The sequence below is a fragment of the Patagioenas fasciata genome, chromosome 11, assembly GCF_037038585.1.
Source record: "Patagioenas fasciata isolate bPatFas1 chromosome 11, bPatFas1.hap1, whole genome shotgun sequence".
Lineage (NCBI taxonomy): Eukaryota > Metazoa > Chordata > Aves > Columbiformes > Columbidae > Patagioenas > Patagioenas fasciata.
In genome coordinates, this window is record NC_092530.1 from 8893423 (window position 1) to 8917973 (window position 24551).

Sequence of the window (24551 nt, forward strand, 5' to 3'; positions counted from 1 at the left end):
GGGGCAGGGTTTTGTTCTTTCTGGATGCAATATTCCCAGTTGTATCAAGGTTATGTACCGGCTACTAACCCTTCATCCTCACTTCACTAGAGTCAGCCAGGGTTTTACTGTTGACTCGCAGGATTTCAGCCTTTCTTGGGAAATAAAACTCCAGTCCAATCACCACACGTATTTGAGGGCAGCTTTACTACATATTGGGAAAACAAACCACCCTACATTAAATGTTCCACAAAGAATACGGTTGCTTAGGCAGCAGCGGGGCTGCCTGGGAAGGATGGTATCTCAAGTGTACTTCATAGAGCTAAAAATAAGTTTATTAAAGGAAAATAGAGTCTACATCCAACAAAGATGTGATAAGGATAATGGCAAAGAGATGAACCAACAGCCAAAATCCCCTTTTCCTAGACTGTGTGATGAAACCACAGAAGGGATGCAGCTCTGCTACCGAGAAATAAAAGGGTTTTAGGAACTGAGTGTATTATAAATAACATTCTCAGGAAACCCTTGACTACAGCAAAATTCATATTAACAACTCAGAATGAAAAGAAAGGGCTACATCACATGAGCTTTACTTGCAATTGTAATAAATTCTTATACAATTGATCCTCATGCTCAGGGCTGTTCCTCCAGCCCACGCTTAAGCAAAGCCATCCCACACTCACCCTGCAAGGCACATCTAAAATTAGCCACATTGGCTGGGCAAGAGTTGCACAATCCAGCCACAAATTAGCAGATCCAGTGGGTGATGCCTGACGTTGTCCAAAAGTCCTTAGTTCCCACACAAAGATAAAGCTGGTCTGGAGCCTAGAACTTGGCAGGAAAGCAAGCGAAACCTCAAAATAGCACATGGCTGCATGCTCTCCGTACTGCAAGTGCTAGCTAGCTAAATGATTTAATTACTTGTGTTAATGAAAAGCAAGTTTTTAATACTCTCTCCTCCAAATCCTCATCTTGCCAAATGTTAAGCTAATACATTTTCAGATGCCTGAACTCTTCCTAAACCCCAAACAGCTGGAGGTCCACAGTAGCAATAACCACAAGTGTCAGCACTTCACGATCCTTCCATCTTCATCAAAGCAGGTTGTTCTCTGACAGCGCAGAACAACAACATATTGAAAAGCGACAGGAAGAAACAGCCTTGGTCTGTGGTTGCTATTTCCATTGTGCTCAGTTAGAAAGACCCTTAACACCCTGGATGCAGCCCCGTTTCAGCCTCCAACTGCTTTCCAAAATCCAAGCTTTACATGGACGTGACCCAAACTGGCCAGCTTAGCTGACAGCTGTCCAGCCAAAAATACCTGGGAGGACACACGTGTGGGGGGCAGCATCCAGGAAAACGAACCCTTTTTTATTAAAGACCATCTCCACTTAAAATAAAATGGGAGAAAAAACCTCTGTTGTTTTTTGCAGGTTGTGTTTTGTTGGTGTGTTTTTGGTTTGGTTTGGTTTTCTTTCCCCTCCTTCTAAATGGAGCAATCTACACTTTTTCCCCCTGTCTCTAGAACTGTTATTCTTATCTTCTGGATGTGGGTTCAACTTTTAGAGAGAAAGCAGGGGAAGAAGGGTTCTTCTCTCCTGAGAGCAATGGCATCTTTGGCTTCAGATGTCCAGGCAAAGCTGCTGAGACAGCCATGCCAAACCACTACAACGGGTTAAGCTTTGAAGCCATTCCCTCTGTCTGCCGCGCTGCCGGTTTGATTTCTCAACTATACATCTGCGTTCAAAAAGACACCTGGAAAATATTCAAGGGAAGCATTCATGCCAAAAGAGGACCCGTGTTGTAGCCAGAGCTTCTTGAAATCAATACAAAAATAAATACCATTGGAAGTGTTTTTGAAAGGAGACACTTCGTATAACAAGCCCCAAGTCTCTCCCGAGCACCCATCTATGACGATAGATTGATGAGGGTTGTTTTGGTTTGCTTTTTTTGGGGGGAGTGGAAATCTCCAAGTTGTGTTGCTCCTTGTTCTGTTCGGATTGCCCCTTAGGTGTTTGTTATTAAGGGGGTAAAAATTGCCCTTTTCTTCATCACTGCAAATGCAGAAAGTTTATGGTTTTGACGCATACCAAATTCAACACAACAGGAAATAATTTGATTTTTGCTTTCAGGCAACTTATATCAGTATTTTCATTTATTTGTGCAAGTGGCAGCCTTGTCTTCCGTATTTCTGCCTTGTACTTGCAGTTCAAAAAAAGAAGAGAAACTGCTTTAAGTGGCTGCAAACAAATTCTGTGAAATCAATTAACACATTAATGAATTAAAGAGTATTACCATTTCACATTTCTTCTCCTTGATAAAGCCAAACAGTTGAATTGGAGGGCAAAGGTTTTCATGGTTATTGCCAATTATTTTTCTTATGTTGTTATCCCAGGAAATGGCCAAAGAGCGGTGAGGAGGGAAAGTACAAAGTGGGGCTTATTCAATGCACGTATGAGAAACTTGGCAAGGCCCAGGGAGAAGGGGTTCCAGATGGGAACCAACATACCAAAGCCCTTCTGGGCCCTGTTATTGCCCCAAATGTAGGAACGGGGACACTGCTGAAGATACAGCTGAGGAGCAGGAGGGGAGGAATGAGGACTGACTTGGGAGGAGAGGCAAAATATCAGGTGCTGAATGTATCATTGTCATAGGAATGAATTCTACATTAAGTCAGAGGTGAAAGGGGAGAAGGGAGCTAAGCACAGGGAGGGCTGGGGAATTCTGAGTCCTGACCGAGCTCTTCCACCTACTCAGATTTCTAATGACAAAGCTACCAAATATCTGGTGAATCCTCCTTCCCTTCGCTTTCCATTTGACTCCACAGCCTCCCCTCCATGTAGGGGTGAGCAGTGGTGCCAGGAAACCAGACTTAAACAGAAGCTTCATGATTCTTACAGACATGTGGGTCTGGAGTTTGTGTGTGTGTCGCCCCCCCATCTTCTCATATTTATGATTTTAAATAAATAAACAAACTATTTCAATGCTTAGACAGTTGTTTCCACCTAGATACTCTGATCAGACTCACCCGTTTTATTTCAGCTGGAAGTAAGATGCAGAGAATCCAGAGCAATTTCACCACATAATATTGTTTTCATTTCAGTGGACACATCATACATCGCATCTATCATACAGACAGAAGTATCATTCTGCCTTTGGCTTTAAGAGACTTCTAAGATTCAATGGCCCAGCAGATGCAGAGACGTCCACAATCAGCCCCTGCTGCTCTTACAGCAGTAACACAACAGCTTTGTCCAGCCCAGAGTCAAGGACCAGAGCACGCACAGGTGTAAAAGGGTCTGAATTCCCTTCTCCATCCAGGCATTACCCTCACGTCCTCAATTCTGCCCAGTGCCAAGCTCAGAAGGAGCCAGGGGCTGCTAGGAGAAGTAGGAAGAACAGCAGAAAGATGTGTGGGTGACTGTGGGGAAAAGGGGGCTGAAAGTGGCGTTCAGTGGGGTTTAATTTCTTCTTCTCTGATTAAGACTCTTCTAGTTTTATTCCCCTTCTTTTAAATGAAAGCTGGGAACGGGGGAGACTTCTAATAACTACTTCCAAAGAGACGACTCAGAAGAACTGCCACTGAGGAATCCGATGGAAAAATCCTCATGACATAGCAGGTGTCACTCAAAATAAGAAAACCAAACACCCTTACATTATTGTAGCAAACGGGTTAGTGAGCAAGCACCTATCTGATCTACAAATACTCCTAAAGCAAAAGCTCTGCAAATGGGACAGACTTGTTACATGACAAGGAAAACACCTGCATTTGTCTTGCAGGCCCCTGAATTCTTACCAACCCTGAACTGTTTCATGTTCTTCTTAGGATCTTAGATTGCAAAATGAAATTTCCAAGTTCCATATAGCAAAAATATCAGCAAAAAGATCTTCAGGATTTCACGCCAGAAATAATGATTAAGAAGTCACAATTTGCAACGTATCCCCTTATTTTGTGGTACTAAGTTCAGTAGGTCAAAAATAAGCACTTGATTCCTGTCCATGCTGCAGACATTTCCACTTGCAGAGGTACGAAAAGCTGGAGCATTGGAAAAAACTGCCCCTCCATTAAACACTAGAGCAGGGTGCCAAACTCATTTTCACCAGGGCCACATCAGCCCCATGGTTACCTTCAAAGGGCCAAATGTCATCTTAGGACTGTATACATGTAACCCTTCGCAGCACGGGAAGAGGACAGGAGGAGAGGGCAGCAGCAACCAATGCATTTGCCTGGCTGGGGCACTTACGGGGTGCAAGCTGTTAATGCTGACGTGACGCAAAGGGCAGAACTTAAATATAAATAGGAAAATACAGATAAAATAAAGATATCATCCAGTGAGGCTGCAAAAGATAGGAAGGCTGTCATACAGATGGGGGAAACCTGTTGAGCAGCCGTCGTCACAGCAGGACCATGCCAAGTGCTGTGTTCTTCAACTCATTCTGGACGTCATCTCCAAGCATTTGGGCTATGAAGATGAAGGATTTGGAGCACCTTTCTGATGAGGAAAGGCTGGGAGAGCTGGGTCTGTTCAGCGTGGAGAAGAGAAGCTGAGAGGGGACCTTATTTATAAGTATCTCCAAGGTGGGTGTCAAGAGGATGGACCAGACTCCTTTCAGTGGTGCCCAACGACAGGATGAAGGGCAATGGGCACAGATTGAAGCACAGGAGGATCCATCTGAACATGAGGAGAAACTTCTTCCCGGTGAGAGTGCCAGAGCCTGGCCCAGGCTGCCCAGAGACGCTGTGGAGTCTCCTTCTCTGCAGACATTCAAACCCGCCTGGATGTGACCCTGTGTGATCTGCTCTGGTGAAGCTGCTCTATCAGGGGGTTGGATTGATGATCTCCAGAGGTGCCTTCAACGCCAACCAGCCTGTGATTCTGTGGGTGTCCATCAGCTCTGGGAGCTGCCTGGGCTCCTCCTGCAGCATCGCACGTCACACACGGCCCACCCTGACTCCAGCTCTCTCCAACCATGTGCCCCAACAGGTGATCAGCCCCCGGCAGCTTTGGGGTCCCGGAGCCCCCGTGCACAGGGCCGGTTCACGGGTGCCACACGCAGTTGGGTTTTTGGGTAAGGCTGCTCACGTGGGGAATGGGGAGGAGAGCTCCCCCCCAGCTATTTTGATCGCAGCGGCAGATGGAGGAGACAGGTTGTACTTTCTCAGGAAACACTTCGGCAATGAGAGGAAGGGTGCGATCCTGCCTTACAAAGCAGGGAGCTGTTCCTGAGCTGCGTAAACAAGGGTAAGGAGCAAGGTAGGGAAATAAAATTAACCTTTCTTACCATTGGCCAGAATGACCTTTCCAGGTGAGGTAACACCTAACTCCTCGCTCTCTTTTGCCAGGGCTTGATATTCAAAGGTTTAGCAAAGGCCTAATTTGAAATGAGCAATAGAAAATTTAAATAAAATTGTATACAGTATTTTGAAAGGATTAATGACAAACAAGATGGACTCAGCAAGAGATGGACAGAGCAAGTCACACATCAGGGAAGGGGCTCCCAGCAAGACCAGGTTTGAAAGAGTCTGCAAGTAATGCCATTTTTATTTACAGAATTAATTGTAGCCACCTCAGGAGGATTGTGATATACATATAATGTATCTAAAAATAGGACCAATGGGAGAAAAAGGAACTTGGATGAGACCTAATGCTCCTTAGGTGAGGAGAACCCGTTGTGCGTACAGAGATTTCCTCCTTTCCATTACACAATTTGAAAACATTATGCTCCACAACTAGCATTTTAGCTTACTATGGAGACAGAAAAGTATTAAAAATGTGAGAAACAGTTAATGAAATTTAAATTAAATTCAGTAAGAATGAGCTCTGAAGCAAAATTGCATCAATTACCCCTAACTTCTCGGTAGGCTAAATGCAGAGATAATTGGTGCTACAGCCAGACAGGCACAAACCCTCATGGATATGTGTGAATCAAGGCCAGATCTTGCCCTTCACTGCCCAGAAGGAGGGCTGGGGTAGGAATGGCTCCGAACACCGGCAGGACAGCAGCGATGCTCATGGGCAAACACCTCTGGCAGGGCCTGGGGCTCCATGGCCCTGGCAGCCAGCAGGAGTATGAGTGTTTGCTTTGGCTGAGCAGGCTGGCTGGGCAGTGCGCTTGGCCCCATGTTTGCCAGGATACCCCCACAAAGGAAACATCACTGTTTACATTCCAAATAATTTAATTATGCTTCAAAAGAGCAAAAAATCTCAGAGAGGAAGGCTCTGCTGGCATGGGCAACATCCCTGACCATAAAGGGTCCTAGCACATCAGATAAAAGATGATGAAGTACACGGGGCTCTCGGAGCAGGTTACAAGGACAGCTGTGAGGCTTTTTTGTGTTTCTTTTCTTTGCCTTACATCTGGTTTATATCCCAGAGGCACAGAAGCGTCCATGTTAGATGTCAGCCACGGTTCCACACAGGTGATATGGGGACAAGGGCAGACAACAGGCCTGCGTGTGCACACACAAAATCCTGGCTATGCCCATACAAAAGATGTTTTCCAAGAAAATGACGGATAAGAAAAGAACTGTGGCTTTTTTCCAAAATAAAACCCAAAAGTAGCCACCTAGAGAAGAAATTTAAGATCCATTACAAAGTCCTCAGGAGAAGAGGAAGGCTTTGCTCTCGCCTTTGGACAGGTTTAATTCCCCTTTGCAACCCAAGGACTAACAACCCAATTTCACAGTTCTCTGGGCTTTTTCACTACAGACACCTCAAATCTTGCTGGTGTGCATCTGGCTTTTAATGGGCGAAATCTGCCACTAGAGAAGGCTGGACCTGCCCCCGCCGCCCAGGTTCCACACGCTCCTTTTCCAGTTTCCTCCCAGTTGCATGTACAATTCTACATCTATTGTCAAGGTTCTTATTAATAAACCGGCACCGCTTCAAGGCTGCGCACTGGTGCGCCCATCTGAGCTTTTGTTATCGTGTAGTCCCTTGGGGCTCATTAAGGTCTGAATTAGCTGACTGTCCATGGCCCTAATTAGTGCTTCGGCTCTCTGGGAAGCAGCCAGGGCTTTTTTAACCATTGCTCCTCACCCGTGGCGTCAACTCCCTTCTGTGATTTGGAGCGTGCAATCTGCAATAGTTTTGAAACTAACTGCGATAGACATTTATCCTCTTGCTGCTCTGCACTGTTTTTAATTATTATTAATTGTAATGGCCAACCGTGGAAAGTGCCCAGTGAGGGTGCACTGCAGGACAGTATGGAAATGCAACTGGGTTTTGGTTTGCGAAGCTGTTTGCTAGGTACAAACACCTAATGGGGTGTTGTATGATGGACAGAGGGAAATCCAGGAGAGGCTCCACACAAGGGTACAGCCATATATAGGTTCTTGCAAACCTGGAGGAGGAAGTATTTGATCTGTCACTTCTTGTGGGCTTGGTGGAAACAGCAAAAGCCCCATCACCCTTGCAGCTCCAGTGCCATTGGTGCAGCTAGGCTGAGCTACACCCACTGCGATATGGACCCTGAGGGGTTTCGTTGTTTGCCTTGAAGTTGAGGTGAGAAATGTTACTTTCACCCTCACCGCAGAACATTGAAGAGAAAGTGAAAAAATATTTAATCTGTATTGAAGATGGAAAGTGTGGAGTCTTCACTACAACCACAAGCACAACGTCAAATGGATCAAGTTTGCGTGTGTCCATGTGTGCACACACACATAAAACAAGTGCAGAATTCAGCCTGGGAAATGATTAAAGCTGATTATTGACTGGATCTTGTTCTCAGCAATTTGTTAGAGGGTCTTACCAGGAACATCCCACTGCAGCTCTAAGCCTCCCACTGCAGTTAGACCAGGATGCTCCTATGCCGAGAGCTCTATCATGACTAACAAACCACGTAACATCTCTGTGCCTTGATGGAAAAATGAGGGCAACAGCCCAACTGTGATGCTGTTTGGAATCCCCAAACAGCTGGTGCTGTGCTGAGATTCCCAAAGCATCACCTTTTTCAGTGGGAATTTCTAGGCAAGCGTAAGCAATACCTGCTCTTTGACCTCCAGAGCACCTGGGATAGATGGGGGACTGAGGGGCTCTACAAGTAAGATGAAAATGGCACCGGTGGCTCTGAAGAATTACAGACCTATAACAGACCTCTTACAGAGCTGTGACAACAAACTGCTGTCAGAGCAATGACTGCTTCTACCAGAGCTGGCAGAAAGACAGCCAAGCATAGGCCCAGGCTGCGTTGCATTAATTTGGATACAAAAGCCTTTCCAGTCTCACCTGCATCGCTGCTGTGGGCAGTGACCTCGTGGCATGCTCGGCAGCCACCCAGCAGCACAGATCGGCTTCGCTGGTGAGCTGTGAGCCCCAGGGAAACGATGCGCTCGGGCACTCCAGGACCAGAGCCACGCTCTGTCCCGAGCTCTCAGCTGCTCTCAATGAAACAAATGGCTCCTCTGCTTAGATGCCTTCTGAGCTTATTCTTAAGAAAAGGTCTTCCTGATTCCCATCACTGCTATGGAAAAAGTGTGCCTTGCTGAGCATCAGGCCTGGCCTGAAGAAATCAGAAAAATATCCCATATGTCCTCCATAAATTCGAGAAAAGCCCTGCTGCAAATACTATTTCAGGAGGAATAAGGCTGGTCCAAACTTGCATTTGTTTTCTTCTTGAGACAGTTTGTCACAATAGAGAGATGACAAGCTCAGCTTCCAGGAACTGTGGTGCTGCTTGCCCACCCAAGATGATGTTCAGATCCTGCTGAATTCTTAATGTTCACCGAGAAGCCACAGTAGCTTTTATTCAATATCAGAAACAAGTATGAGCAGAGACCTGCATCTGCAGTCCCACTTTATACAGCAGCACTGAGAAATATTAGGAAGTCATCTGGGACCAGAACTTGGCTTCTCTTGGCTATAATACCAGGGTGAATAAAGCCATCCAAAACAGAGATGTGGACTTTCTCCTGTCAATGCTTATACTCTTGCGAACAGGTACATTAACATGATCTCTGCAGATCTGTCTTAAAAAGAAGAGACATATATTGGTTTTTGAAAATAGCATTGGAGTCAAAGCTTTATGTCCTGTAGAGGACACATCAAAGTAGCCCTGGATTTTCTGAGCAGAGCACAAGATCCCTTTGTTACGCATCCTATGGCATCTGTCCCATTTGCCTTGCAATCAGTCTCTTGCCTTTTCACTCTTGTGCAGCAGACAGCTGAAGATGGGCACACTGCTAAATAATGCAAATTATTTATGTCTCGCTCTGTCACCCCCCACCTTTGGTTCGCGATCTTGCTGTCTCTTACAGCAACTCTCCAAGACAGGAACAGATTTTTAAGGCAGAGCTTGCAGGAATTCACAAGGTTGGGCCCCAACTGCAACTGCGGGCATCACAGCATTAGCAGAGGTCAGAACAGATGTGGCATATGCAGTCATGGGCTTACATTATGCATACAGCTCTGATTATCACAGAAGCCTAGGCCTTCTGCAATCAGGCCAGCTCATGGCTTTAGGCTTCCCACTTGAAATTAAGTTAAAAATAGTTGGCCTTTGTTTTACTGAAAGCTTGGGCAGTGGTGACCTTTTGCATCTGTTAAGCATCTCCTGCCATGTGCCCTTTAACATTTATAGGACGTGGCTCTCGACTCCAACAAGCTGCGCTCGCTGTGCTCTCCAGACTCTGACGGTTTTAGCTTGCGGGGTTTTCTTTAGGACCGTGGACCATCCTTGCTGTGAAGCACCAAGGAGTTCGTACGGACTGTGGCGGGAGGAAGCCACGCAGCCAGCAGGGAAAGCCTCCTCCAGCACTTAGAGCACGTGCAGGTCCGGGCACAGCACCCGTGCTGCCCCTGTGCTGCTCTCCACAGCAGGAACAGGGTTTTGCTCCCACTGCTTTCTTCTTAGAGACCTGGCTTTCAATCCTCTCCTGCAATGGAGAGCTCCCATGCATCCTCATAGCTCCATCAGGGACAAGCCAAGGCTCACATCATGTCTGAAGAAACGTGTTTCCATGCTTTGCAGTCAGCAGAGGTGGGGAGCGTAAGGTTATACCCCGGACAGGCACCCAAATAAAGAGCTATAGACACCCCTCTCTCCCTGCTGCAGGGCTCACCCTGTCCACCCAGCACCCAACCTTCAGCAAGCCAAATACCTCCCTAATGGGAATTTTCAGGTCTTTCATTTACTCTGCCTTTCTAGAGGTGAACTGCCATACAGAGAATTCTCCTTATACAGGATGTTCATACTTAAAGTTTGGCTAAAGGCTGGTGCTAAACTTTAATTTAAAAGAGCACTGCAGCACATCAGAGTTCACTAACAACGTACATACTTTTGGTGGCAGCACTAAAATCAGTTGTACTGTCTCATGGAGGTAGGTGGGAAAAGTTTGTGGCCTCAGACTTTGCATTGAGCCATTGAGGGAGTCAGGCAGAAAATACAGATGGGAAGAAGTTAAACTAGAACATAACAATCCTCTGTTTTTATTGACCACAGTAAGTGAAATGCAAAATACAAAGGCACAGCCTTGAAATTTTAGACTAACACCAGCCACAACAACAGCAGATGTCTTAATTTCATCATTTTAAAACATCGATCCATATGAAACATTTCCTTAAAGAATCCAAGTCAGAGCACTGTCTATGAAAGCAAAAAACATAAGTCAATATAAGTCAACTTCAACATGTTGGACTCTATGATCTTGAGGGTCTCTTCCAACCAAAATGATTCTATGTCTATCGACAGTCACAATTTCCCACAGCCTGCCTCTACTCAAATCAGCAGTGGAGACCAAGGCACACAGGGGGCTCATGTTCCAGAGCAACCCACGGCTACAGCTGGTCCTGCTCTGAACAGCAGGACAGACCAGACAAGCTTCAAAGGTCCAACCTGACAACAATCAGTTGAAGATCTGGTGAGGCCATTGCAAACCAAGTCTTTTACCCTTTCAAAATGCTGTGCTTGCCCCACGTTTTTCTGTTTCTTCTGTCACTACCCTAGTGATAACACCAACAAGCCTGGACTGTTGTTTCCAGGCAGATTATCTGCTTATTCTCCCATTCTCCCAGACTCTGCCGCTGCAGTATTCGCCACTGCTGTACCTGTGAGTCAAAGGAAAGCACTGAACTGGGAATGACTGGGAGAAGGATTACAAGTGGCTACAAACTCGATTTGCTCAAGTCTGTTTAGCCTCCCCAAACCATCTTACTCGCACCCAAATGCACTGCGGAACAGTTTACACAATTTTTATGGCACGTTGAACGCAAACAATCCTGTATTTTTAAATTAAAAAAAGCCAACCAAACAAACAAAAGCAAAACCAACACATCCTGTCCTCAATGTGATCCCGACAACAACAGCGATGGAAATATATCTCAACAATTTAAGATAATTCCTTTCAAAGAAACACGAGTCATTTCAGTTTCTGGAACAAGCACAGAAATAATTTTCCATGGAAGAGAACAGACACCAATATTTACTGCTATCGGTGCAGAAGAATTTCCTCAATTACTCACAGCGCGTGTCAGGCATAAGTTAGCGAACAACAAGGATCACAAAAGTATTTCTAGCATAACTTCTCTGAAGAAAGATCTTGAGTTTTTTCACTCTTAAGTACTAAGAAAATATAAAAAAAAGAGTAACGCATCTCCTAGAGAAAGTAAGTGGAACATAATGCAAGCAAAAACACTCAGTTGCAAAACCCAAAGATCCTAGATTAATTTTGTAATAAAATAGCATTGTTTTCCAAGAAACAGTGACAACTAAAGTGATGCATATTATTAAGACAAAGGTTAATGCATTACAAAGAATTCACTTTCTTTCAGCAGAGTAAATACTCACAGATGTGGTTGAAAGGACATTTTTTTCCCTGTGGTCACCAGCGTCTCAAGCCAGAGAAACGGCAAAGTGTTTCCCAGAAGTGGTTGGTACTGAAAGCAACCGGATGTGTTGTCTCGGATAGACCTCCAAGCACATGGAACTGGAGAGACCTGCCCAGCTGCAAACAAAGCCCCTGCACAGGTGCTGGATTTGCACAGCCAATGTTCACCAGCAGGTGCTCGTCATCTTTTGATTTGGGGTAAATAAGGTGGCAGGGTCACACCTGACGGCCATCTCTGTGCACTTCTGTTGCAAGAAAGACGCACAAGAGGTTTCCTGCAGACCACCGTGGGGTGACTCGTCCCAGCTGCAATGTCTAACTGCAGTAAGGATGAGGGTGGGAGAAGGTCTGGAGCCTCAATCCTTCCTAGCGATCCCAAAAAGCTTCTGAACCTTGAAAGGAGAAGTGTGCCATACAGTTTATGCCGAAAGCAGGGAACACATGGATTGCAAGAAAAGTCACACACAAGAAAGCAACCCAAAGCAAAAGGGGACAAGTTTTCAATCACTTATATGAGTACTGAAAGTCTGCATGGCAAAGGAGAAAAAATGAACAGCGATTCCATTTGGTGGTGCAGACTGGTTCTCCTGCCATAACCCAGATTCAACCACTTCACGGGGAGGAGAAAAAATAAAACGGCGGTGTTCTGACCAACACTGAAAGGTTGAACCTTGCCTGAAGACTGGCGCCACACAGCTGCTGAGGAAAACCATACTGACCTCTGAAAAACAAACAGAAAGGCCAAGAGGTACCCAAGCTGCCTGAGCGGTCACCTACGAGCTAGCAGGATTTATCACAGCGAGCTGGGCCTGGGGACAGCTGAATTTGAGGGTCGAAAGATGGAGAAGTGCTGTACAAAGTTGTATTATATAAAACCAGGTGGCAATGCCTGCAAAGAGCAGCCCTGGTCGGTCCCTGAAGTGAAGATCTCACTCTTTTTTTGGTTATTTTTAAGGCAATATCATGGTTTTTGGAGTAAACAGTGAACCAGCTGGTCTGGGAATGTTTGGGGTGAACACTACTGCATTAAAAAAACAAATGCTGTGAAAAACCTCAGCGCCCTGACACACACCACAAATCTGCCACTCTCTATTAAAACAGCAAGCGCTATTAACCATTATCTTCATCCTTGGTTGCCTACCGTAACAACTGCATTATACAAATCACTCGCTGAAACAATGAATCTCCTGCAGCAAATATATACAGGACTCAAAAGCAGTGGGGAAAAAAAGCCCTTTAAACACATCCTCTGAAAAATGTAAAGTTTGGTTTGCCCTGCAGTTCCTTAAGGACAGAGCCCAAAAGATAAATATGTCATAGTGCTCCTGACAAAACTCCTTCTTTCTACTTAATCTTTTTTGTCCTATTCATATCTATTTGCAGTTTACAATGGTTTACTTATGTTGTTGCTATACCTGCCTTCCTATATGCATATATTGCCTACTGCCTTAGGAATTCTTGAGCTCTCAGTACAGTTTATTTTCCAGAGCAGGACATGAAGGTTTTTTTAAAACTCACTCATAGGCTGGTGAAGAGATTATTTTTTCTTTCTTTTACCTCCCAGGGTGACTAGTGAACTCCCAGCCTGCTGTCTTTTGGCTGGATTTGGAAGCACTGCTTAATTCTGATCCTAAAATCCTAAACCTTTGCTGGCGGAAAGCAACTCTTCTCAGCATTTTTATTCCCGTTGGCCATGTGAAGAGCAGTCGCCCTGCTGCGGTCAGCGAGGTCGTTTCTGATTCACAGCTGTGTAATTACGGTCAGAGTCAGAGAATCACACAATCACACAGAATCCCAGAATGTCAGGGGTTGAAGGGACCCGGAAAGCCCATCCAGTGCAATCCCCCCATGGAGCAGGAACACCCAGCTGAGGTTCCACAGGAAGGTGTCCAGGCGGGTTTGAATGTCTGCAGAGAAGGAGACTCCACAGCCTCCCTGGGCAGCCTGGGCCAGGCTCTGCCACCCTCACCCCCAACAAGTTTCTTCTCCTCTTTCAGTGGAACCTCCTGTGTTCCGGTTTGCACCCATTGCCCCTTGTTCTATCAGTGGTTGTCACCGAGAAGAGCCTGGCTCCATCCTCCTGACACTCCCCCTTTCCATATTGATCCCCATGAATGAGTCCCCCCTCAGTCTCCTCTTCTCCAGCTCCAGAGCCCCAGCTCCCTCAGCCTTTCCTCACACGGGAGATGCTCCACTCCCTTCAGCATCTTGGTGGCTGCGCTGGACTCTCTCCAGCAGTTCCCTGTCCTTCTGGAACTGAGGGGCCACAACTGGACACAATATTCCAGGTGTGGTCTCCCCAGGGCAGAGCAGAGGGGCAGGAGAACCTCTCTGACCTACTGACCACCCCCTTCTAACCCACCCCAGGTACCATTGGCCTTCCTGGCCAGAAGGGCCCAGTGCTGGCTCATGGTCACCCTGCTGTCCACCAGGACCCCCGGTCCCTTTCCCCTACACTGCTCTCTAACAGGTCATTCCCCAACTTATACTGGAACCTGGGGTTGTTCCTACCCAGATACAAGACTCTACACTTGCCTGGGCAGAACCTGGTTAATTTAAAATGACAATAACGCATTCTTCTAGGAACACCTAAGTGTCCTGTCATACAATCTCATCTACTAACAGAGACTTTTTCTGGTCACATGCTGCCTGCATATGTCTATATACAGTCCACTCTGCAGTTTATCTAGTGTAGTGACAGATTATTTTATTTTTACTGTTGGCCACATTCTTTTTTTGGAATATGTTCCTCTTATGTAGATTAACTTAAAATAAAGCTTAGAATCATGGCAGGCCTTCTCATTTTTATCATGCCCTCACCTTCCCTCTTCCATTTTCTTAACAAAACACATTGGGAACAAAGCTTTACCGAGAGCTGTATCAAAGGACGGGTTGTTTTGCTCCGAGTGGGTACGACAGTCATTCAGCTTGTCATTAATAAAGATGATTTTACGCGTCTCACTGCACTTCTTTTCAAAGAGGGGTAGCTATGGTTACGGTTGTATGGTAATGGTCATTTCAGGTTATGACTGCTAGCTGCAATTCCCCTTCCTCCAAAATGTCACCCACAGCTTTCTCATTTCAACAGCACCTCTCTTGACTTTGCTGTTTAATGTAAGACACAGCAAAGAAAACCACTTTTTTCTCCTTGGCCTTTGCTGTGATCCATCACTGACAAGCGGTATCATCTTCTGTACCACCATATTTTTCATCATCAACTGTTCTTTTCTTAAAAGCCTGGAAAACAAAGATGGACCAAGCTCTGGATTTGAATCTGAATTGAGCAGGAGTACCTGACAGCAGCAGCGAGGTGCAGTTCTGCTGAAATCAGGAGCGTTCGCAGGATCATTATGGGGATTCTAACGTTCCTGCCTTTAACAGCGTGGTTCAGAGGTCAGATCTGGCCATCAGGTTTCTCGATCTTGCACATCTTGGATTTAGAAACACTCCTGAACAGCAGGCCTGGCCAGCAAGTCCTGACTACTAATTCTCCCGTTCATCCTTTAAACCTACCTGTTCATCTCAGAGCTGTTAGCTCTTTTTTGAACTCACCTCACCCTGTCTTTACTGGAGGTTACTTACAAAGATTCTAAAGCATATAACCATGGTCTGTTCTGCAAGTTTCCAGCACGTAAGCACGAGAAAAGTAGATGGTCCTGACCGGTTCAATCTACTGATTACCAACAGATGTGTTATGCTCTGATATTTGTTCCCATTCCTGTGTCTTCTTCTAGCAAGGAGTCAAGAAACTTCCTTGAAAACAGTAAACAACTTAAAACCCAAAGACAGACATTGCAACCAGACAGTCCATCAAGCTAAAAATGCTGTTTTGCAGGAACATGCACACAGGTTTTCTGACACAGTTACTCAACAGCACAGCTATTTTTAAACAGCTTTTGCATACATCTCTGAATTAGTCTGTTAAAGGAAACTACATGAAAGAGGAAAAGATACAAGGAAAGCATGCCAGTGAGCACAGGGCAGACAAATAGGATTTTGAGCGCATTGCATGAACACACAGGCAGCCGTGAGTCTCAACCCTTAAAGTCGCACAGAAGAACCTGGCAGAATCCCAGGATGTCAGGGGTTGAAGGGACCTGGAAAGCTCATCCAGTGCAATCCCCCCATGGAGCAGGAACACCCAGCTGAGGTTCCACAGGAAGGTGTCCAGGCGGGTTTGAATGTCTGCACAGAAGGAGACTCCACAACCTCCCTGGGCAGCCTGGGCCAGGCTCTGACACCCTCACCCCCAACAAGTTTCTTCTCCTCTTTCAGTGGAACCTCCTGTGTTCCAGTTTGCACCCATTGCCCCTTGTTCTATCAGTGGTTGTCACCGAGAAGAGCCTGGCTCCATCCTCCTGACACTCCCCCTTTCCATATTGATCCCCATGAATGAGTCCCCCCTCAGTCTCCTCTTCTCCAGCTCCAGAGCCCCAGCTCCCTCAGCCTTTCCTCACACGGGAGATGCTCCACTCCCTTCAGCATCTTGGTGGCTGCGCTGGACTCTCTCCAGCAGTTCCCTGTCCTTCTGGAACTGAGGGGCCACAACTGGACACAATATTCCAGGTGTGGTCTCACCAGGGCAGAGTAGAGGGGCAGGAGAACCTCTCTGACCTACTGACCACCCCCTTCTAATCCACCCCACGTACCATTGGCCTTCCTGGCCACAAGGGCACAGTGCGGGCTCATGGTCAGAAGCCAGATGAAAATCCACACTGCCAACTACTGAAATTTAGAGCTGTCTAAATTACTAATGTAGGTATCCTGCACCCCCAGAGGGACCATGGCAAACAGAACCTTCGTCCATCAGATACCTGAATCCCCTTTGCAGGTGCCTGTCTCAGGTGCCTCAGTTAAATATCTAAACTTGGGTAGCAGGAACCTGCACCTCAGTAAAACAACCAGCTGCCAAGGACAGGTGAAAAAAGATGTTTGCTCACTACCACCTTGCAGAAAAAATAGCCCTGGGCCATGAAAGTCATTCCTGCAGGAGTCACATCATTAGTATACCAGCCTAGCTTGTTGGGGCAGGGAGACAAGTAGCAGCCCTGGAGATAAACCCAGATTAAACCCAGTGTAGGTTCATCTCCTGTGTGGTGTCCATGGCGTCTGGGTTCCTGAACCCCGTCCATCGAAGTGGAGCAGAAGCAGGAGCAGAACTCAGCCCTTCTCGTTGCTTCAGCAGGTGCCACAGCACCGCACCAGCCTGGCTCCTTCTCCAAAACCTGCCTTCAGGTGGAGAATTCAAGGTAAAATTGTAGAATGCTTTCTTTTTGACAGCTCAAAGGAGATTTTCTTTTTTAATGCAATGTAGAACTGTACCCTTAGTGCTCATTATCTGTTGAATTTTGAATCAAACACTTTAAACTTCAATGTTCAGCATCTAAATTGGGTAACAGAAAGCGTTGTACTCAGAGAAACCCCTGTGGAGACATCCAGTACCTAACACTTCCAGTGTGGTGGTTGGCGATGGCAATGGGTCTGAAATTCCCTACGGAGCCCTGAAAAATAGCAGGAAAACTCCTGAGCAGTAACACCTCCATTTCAAATGATGCATTCCTGAATGATTTACAGACAAAGATGGCTTGAGATGGCAGGGGGTAGCAGCATGGAAATATGGAGGTGTTGCTCTTCGACAGCCTGCAGAAAGGCAGTGATGCACTGAGGTGCCAATTTGGGTTCATTAGAATATAAACGGGTATTTGTGCCTTTCAGTCTGACCCATGCTGAAAGAAGAGGAATTACAGCAAATCTTCTAAGCAAAATGGTAGATTTGAGCCAGATAAAATACAGAGGGTCAGCATGCATTTGCAGGTGTGCAAAATTGACACCAGTGATCAAAATATGTCTAATTTTTTTCTGGTAGGAAGCCATCTCTTCAACAAAATGCTGATTTTTTTAAAAAATAAATTTCAAACAGAATTTACTTAACAGGATATCTAAAAGTGAGGTTTTCAACCCAGGCTGGTCATCTAAGCTTGCTCTTTAGAGAGGGCAACGGTAAAGACAAGTCCTAGGTTGAATGTTGCTACTGAATGTTGCTTCAGATTTTTGTATTTACAGAATCACAGAATCGACTGTGTTGGAAAAGACCTCAGAGATCATCCAGTCCAACCCTTGGTCCAACTCCAGTCCATTGACCAGATCATGGCACTAAGCGCCATGTCCAATCTCAGTTTAAAAACTTCCAGGGCCGGTGGGTCCAGCACCTCCCTGGGCAGCCATTCCAATGCTGACCACTCTCTCTGCACAGAATTGCTTTCTGATCTCCAGCCTCAATTTCCCCTGGCAGAGTCGAAGCCCATGCCCCCTTGTCCTATTGCTGACTGCCTGGGAGAAGAGCCCAATCCCCCCTGGCTAGAACTGCCCTTCAGGTCGTTCTAGAGAGTGCTGAGCTCAGCTCTAAGCCTCCTCTGCTCCAGACTGAACAAGCCCAGCTCCCTCAGCCTCTCCCCATAGCTCTTGTGTTCAAGCCCCTTCCCCAGTCTTGTTGCTATTTGGAGCTTTTAAAATTAGAACGGGGAAAGCAATGCATCAAATACCTGCCACGGCAGCTCAAAAACGTGCTGAGGTCAATTAACATTTGTACACTTTCCTTTTGAATTCATTTCTGAGCCGTGTTGGGGAGGATGAGTGTATTAGCAGAAATTAGAGGACACTCGAAGTTAAGTCTGGTGCTCAGAACCGTGTGTATTTGCACTGAGTCAGAGAATAGAAATAGTAATGGGTGACCTAAGCCTCCACTCAATATTAGCCACCGCAGCAGAAAATCTAAATATAGAACCGAGCAAGGAAAGACTGAGAATTACTCATAAAACTTATTTGATTAATAACTAGTACCTCCCAGAAAATAATGTGTGTCTTTGAGAAAACTGCGAGCTGTTCACAAAACATTTGTAAACAGAAATAAAGAGGCAAACTCGCCAAGCAAATTATTCACTCAACCCTGATTGCATTGTTTGAACTGATGCAAAACTGTATCCAAGCTTTAAGCAAATGTTATGTCCCATTTTCCAGCTTCATTTTACATTTTGCTAAGAAATTAAATGTCAGAATGTCCCTGAATGTGCTTTCTGAGAAATGAAGCTCTCTTGAAGTCTTTTAAATTCCTAATCTTATTGCGCTTAAATGTTATTCCTTCAACCGAAGGAATAATTTAATGAAATACAGTATATTTCAGGGTGGCACATCAAAAATGTCTATTGCACCAATCTCTCCTTTTATCACATCAATTTTCTATTCCACTTTATCTTCTTGGAACTCTGAAAGTTCATCGCACTAAGCCTCTTGTAACTCTTGTCAGGAATCAGTCCTAAAGTTTCTCATCTTCTACTTTACTTGATGTTTTTTTCAGTCAAGCAACAGCATCTGAAACATTTCTCCCCTGCAAAAATCATTGAGTGCGGAGAAAAAGCTCATTTCTCTTTTTTGACGGTGTCCATGGACGCCATCAAAATGTATTTATCTTCAGGGTGTATCACTTAAGGAGTGACACCCAAATCAGATGAGTGTCTGTATGGGTGTCACACTTCTGAACAACACCCCAGTTCACTGAAGGACGCGAAACTGTCGCTCCTACATTAACTGATACCAACCTGACTTGAAAGCCCCCAAGGCAGTTCTTGCATTTCCATAAATTCTGGAAAAACACAGTGTCTGCTTGTGGGATTAGTGGTCCTGTGCTTGATATCGCCTTCTATATAGGTATATGCATTCCCCAGTAAAATCCTTATTAAATTTTAAATGCTCACGGTAAACTGGAATTGCTGGGAATATCTTTCCTGTGTCCTTCATTCAGTGCCACATGGCTTATGATTCAGCCTGATTTGATCAATGTTCTTTAAAAAAAAAAAAGAAAAAATCCTCTATTTATCTCATTTTTTACATCTGTTTATTTAAGTTGGAAAATTTAAGCAAAGAAGAATGCCTGGGACCTGCCTCCAGCAACTCATTTTTGCACTGCAATTTTTCTTCCCCTTCTCCTCTCCGCTCCTCAGGAGACATCATTAACATGAAATGCTGGGGGACAGGCCAGCAATCCCACATTACTCACTTGGAGAGAGCAATTATTCCTAGTCTGCTTTGCTCCTCTGGAGCAGGGCTTGGTTCACAGGCGGGACCAGATGGTGCGGGGACCCACGCGGCACAGGAAGGTGCTGGGATTTATCCAGCAGCTGCTCAGCTCCACCCCGGAGCACTGCATCTTGCTGCTGGGTGAACACGTTTTTAGTTGGTGCTCAGCAAACCTCAGCTTCCCTGCAGCAATTCCCATGCCAGGGCACTTTGTGGTGTTCCAGCTGCACGAGCGGGGAAACTGAGGCACGGAAGGCTTAAATCAGGCAGGTCTCAGAGCTGCTCAGGCTGTGCTTGCCCTGCACCATGAGGCAATGTGATGGACTATCGATTCCCAACATCAGTTAGGAGAAAGCAGGGCAGGTGCTGAGGTGTAAAAGACGAGCTAAAAGCAGTTTCCTAATGACCTGTGTCCTCCGTAGTGCAGAATATCTGTGTAAGACCAAAATGCAAGCAGAGTGAAGCGATCAATTCTGCTACGGTGCTACAGCCCCGGCTTCCTCAGCAAATCAATGGGGCGATCTACGGGAATCACCCAGAGTGAAAAGCATTCTGTCTAGAGAGCTCAGCGCGGCTAATTGATTATGACTTATAATTACTTATTATTGCCATCTTACTCCAAGTTCCCACATCACTGTCGTCACCATCTTGGCAGAAATTCACACCACTCTTCAATCAGAAGAAAACCATTAATAGATGTGATGAAAACCAGCTTTGAAGACTGGTTCAATCTAAGTGGAAACATGACCACATTGCAAGTCCTGTAACCCTCAGGATTTCCACAGGACAAGCGGAACAGACCTGCCCTTCAGCTCCTTTTGACCGCTCCAGCCGTGAGAGGAGCTGCTGTTTTGGAAGACGGTGATGCCAGAACCCACGGGCATGGGGTGCGTGAGGGCAGCCCAAGGCAGCAAAGCACCAAAGAGCAGTCCCAAGGCAGGGGCAAGGTGGCGCTGACCTTTCCGTTCCTGTTTAAGAGTTCAAGAACTGTGTAGCAGGAGTATTAAAGGCCACAGGAAACTTGGCCTTTTAGAGCTAAGTGCTATACACGCACATCCCTGCCCAGTTATCTCTGCGTTTACCCTTCCCTAGGAATGCCAAACAGCCCGTGGTGTCAGCCAGGACTGAGCCCACTGTCTGCGTGCAGAGACTCCCCATCCCACCCTGCCCTGCCCTTGCTTCCCTCCGCATTCTCCACAGTCCATCTATAAAATATCTCATGCGTTTTTTGGGTCAGTCTCCACCCCATCCTCATTTCCTTCAGAGCCGCCATGGAGCCGGCCTTGCAGCCCTTGGAAGGAAACTGGCGGCTTCACAATGAAGCTTTATCAGCCCCGGACATGTAAATATTGCTCATAAAATGTGACCTGATGTCAGTTCCCACACCACGCCGCCTGGGACCGCACTGCCTCGCTCTACTTCTCTAAGTCAATAAAGAGGCAATTTGGAGTCCATCAGCCACCCAAAGGGGCACTTTACCTAACGAGCCAAAATTAAGTGTAAGGCGCAAGACTGACAAAGCACCCCTGCCTAGTTACTTCCTCCAGCCATGGAGAAGTGGGGAAAGTGTTGGTTGGTGAAACAAAGATCTCAAATTCATACCCAGAGCCCGTGCACAAGGGGATGGGAGGTTTTGTGAGGGACACCAAAGCCCACGCCAGGCTCCTGCTCCCACCCCTGCCTCTAATCCCTCACAGCAGCAGCTGGACCTCAGCACAGACTCAGCTCCCCTCTCCAAAAGTAACGCATTGCCTTTTATTCCCATCTCTGACGGCACTTCAAATAATTTCCTCTCCTGTTAAATGAAACCCCTGGTTCTTAAGCAATTCGCTCAGACAAGGCTGTCCCTGGATGCTTCTTCCCGGTGGTGGACCGGGATGCACTAGTTAATGGTGGCAGAGTGATGGAAATTGCCAGACAATTTTAATAATCTAGCACGACTAGCAGCACAGGTATAAATATTTTTAAAACGTGATTTTATCTTGATGGCATCAGTATCAGAGAATGTGTTTTTCCTGAGGCTAGACAGTAGAGAAGGCAAGATGTTGGGTTTCCTTGACTACCTTTCATCTGCCTTAAAAATTATGATTTTCCTTTATTAGCTGGTTTCATCGGTTATTGCAAGTAACATAACACATTCTCAGTAATAACTTTTGTATTGGTGGCCTTCTCTCCACAAATGGGGGGAATATTTCCTGCTCTCTGTGCTCCTGGTTTCCTCCTCCCCACCATGCTCCTCTCCTCCCACTTACCTCCACATTTTGAACCAGGAAATATTTCTTTACAAAAAAAGGAGAAAATATTATTCAAACAAACGAACCACAAGCAGACAGTGCTCAGGTGACGTGCAGCCAAACAGATTTGGGGTAGTTGCTGGAAGAGGACTCATCAAGTTTCCTATAAGAGAAATTATTACATGTCAGATGGAGCTGGCCTGGCCCTAAACCAGATGCCCCCCCGGCCTGAGCTCCCTTCCAGCCTAAATTACGTTGTGATTCAACCATCGTTCCCACCCTGCAAAGCTTCTGTGTCTCCACAGGACTGACAACACCCGCCGTGGTGCTGGCCGCATCCCGCTCATCGCTTATGTGGTGCTCAAGCATCATGGGGTGCTTGGCTGTAACACTTGCCATCATTTTCAAAGCTTTGGGGACAATTTTGTGTGATTATGACATTTCAGAGCTCTCTCAGGTGCATGTATCAACAGGGAAATTCATCATTTTGGGCTCTATCTTATTCCCCATGACCTCCACCTCTCCCAAAGCAAATTATTATTTTGCATGCAGTCTCTCAATACTCAGGATCATAAACCATCTGACAAGCCCTGCTTGACTCCTGAAATCTGGTTGGTTTTGGCATGAAAATCATCAACATCTTAAAAGCAATGCTGCGTAAGGACTTGCCTCCAGGACCAAAGGCAAAGTGTCCTCTGCCATCACCAGTGTGGCAGAAAACAGGGAAAGAAGGGGCAAGATGCAACGAGCTATGTCCTGCTGTCACATTTTGAGCTAATTCAACAATATAATTGCCCATATTGGAATATAAAGGTATAATCTAATTTTTGCTGCTGTTTACAATGCAATAGTTTTAAACAAACATTGTTATTGCCCTTAAATAATCATTATCTCTTCTTTTATGCCTGGTACGAAATAAAGCTACAGAAGAGTGCAGGGGACATTTAGAGATTGAACACAGAGCGATGCATTCATCCCTAGCTGCTGGCACTTCTCTATCCGTTGTCCTCAAGGGCCAAAACAGCAGGTAGACTGCAGTCAGCTGTCACGTGGGAAAGAACACTCATTTTTGTCCTTCAGCCTGCACAAAAAGAATGTGCAGGTCCACTGAAAATTACTTTTCAGAGGGTCAGGTCCATCGCTGTCAAAATTCTTGATGTTTTATCCATTTGGAGGGGTGGAAGCAAACACTGGATTTCGTAGGCGCTCTGCTAATGGCAATGTGCTCTTTCTCTACCGGCAATCTTGTGAAAATCGATTTCTGTCTAAAAAGATCATTCCTGCAGTTGCTATCAGCTCCTGCCATGTTTCAAGCGGATGCGGAGGGGCTGTCATTGCTTTCCACTGGTCGTGCTGGCTCTTCCAGCCCCTGCACACCTCACGGTCCATGTGCAAGCATCAATGTCCCAGCCTGTTACTTTAAATAACAACTTGGTCCCTCATCCGTTTGCCTCCAGGGACTCCCACACCCTCTTTATTTCTGTAGGTAACTAAAATAGGTGCTGGTTTTCACACAATCGCCAGATTGTCCAGGATCACATCAGTGATTCCCAGCATAATCTTTCTCTTGATGTGGCATTTAAAAATACGATTATTTATAAACAGCAGGCAAATGTAGCAATTTTTAAAAGATTTGTTCCACAACAGTTACTGATGAATCAACACTTCCCATCCTTCCCCTCCAGTAAATGTCTTAGATAAGAACACGCTGCCCTTCCTGCTGGAAATCCGGTCGGGTCTTCGGAGGCCTTGTTTTCTGCATTCTTCTCCAAGGATCCACCAAGAAGGAAGGAAAAGTTGATAGGATAATGAAATCAGGTCTTAGTTCATGTAGGGGTTATACCTTAAATTTCAGACAACAGCCATGAGCCAGATCTGTGGAAGTTTTTGTGCCAGGCTACAGAGGAAAGATGATGACAAGGATGTTTCCTACCAAAATGAACAGTGGTACCACTTTGGTGGCAGAAATAAATACAGGCAGATTTCAAGTCAAAGGTGAAGGCTGCTGAAGGACCTGGAAATCCTCGGGTACCTGTGACTGAAAACAGGGGTTGCAAAGTGCTTTATGCTTTGCATGGGACTGCATCATCTTTGGATCAGCGGCAGGTATAACAGTAGAGATCATTCTTCTCATTCTGAGATAGTGTAGCACAAATGTGCATTTGGTTTTCTCTTTTTGAAGCTTTCTCAGATACTTTGTTGAGACATTATTGAAATGCTATTGAGTTTCATTTGACCTCCTGTCACTGTATTGTCATGTAAAGTGGCAATAGAACAGTTTCTGCTTTCTAAGCCTGCAATGCCTCTGCAAGGTGATAAAACAACACCCTGGAATCTGTGTTAATTGATTTGATGTAGATGACCTGGCATGCTTATGTATTCTTTGAGCTATCACCTATGCTTTTCTCTGCAGCTACGATGGCTGGAAACTTCATTTTAACAT

General features: G+C 45.7%; 1 long non-coding RNA gene across 1 annotated transcript in view; it reads right to left on the bottom strand.

The window, feature by feature from the left end:
• Positions 1-446: 446 nt before the first annotated feature.
• LOC139828835 (uncharacterized) overlaps positions 447-24551 on the bottom strand; it is a 65736-nt gene continuing 41631 nt past the window's right edge. Inside the window, exons 4-5 of the long non-coding RNA XR_011740837.1 lie at positions 22127-22271; positions 447-12193 (exon numbers count right to left, since the gene is read on the bottom strand). This is a non-coding gene — a long non-coding RNA (uncharacterized lncRNA). The remainder of the gene's footprint in view (positions 12194-22126; positions 22272-24551) is intronic.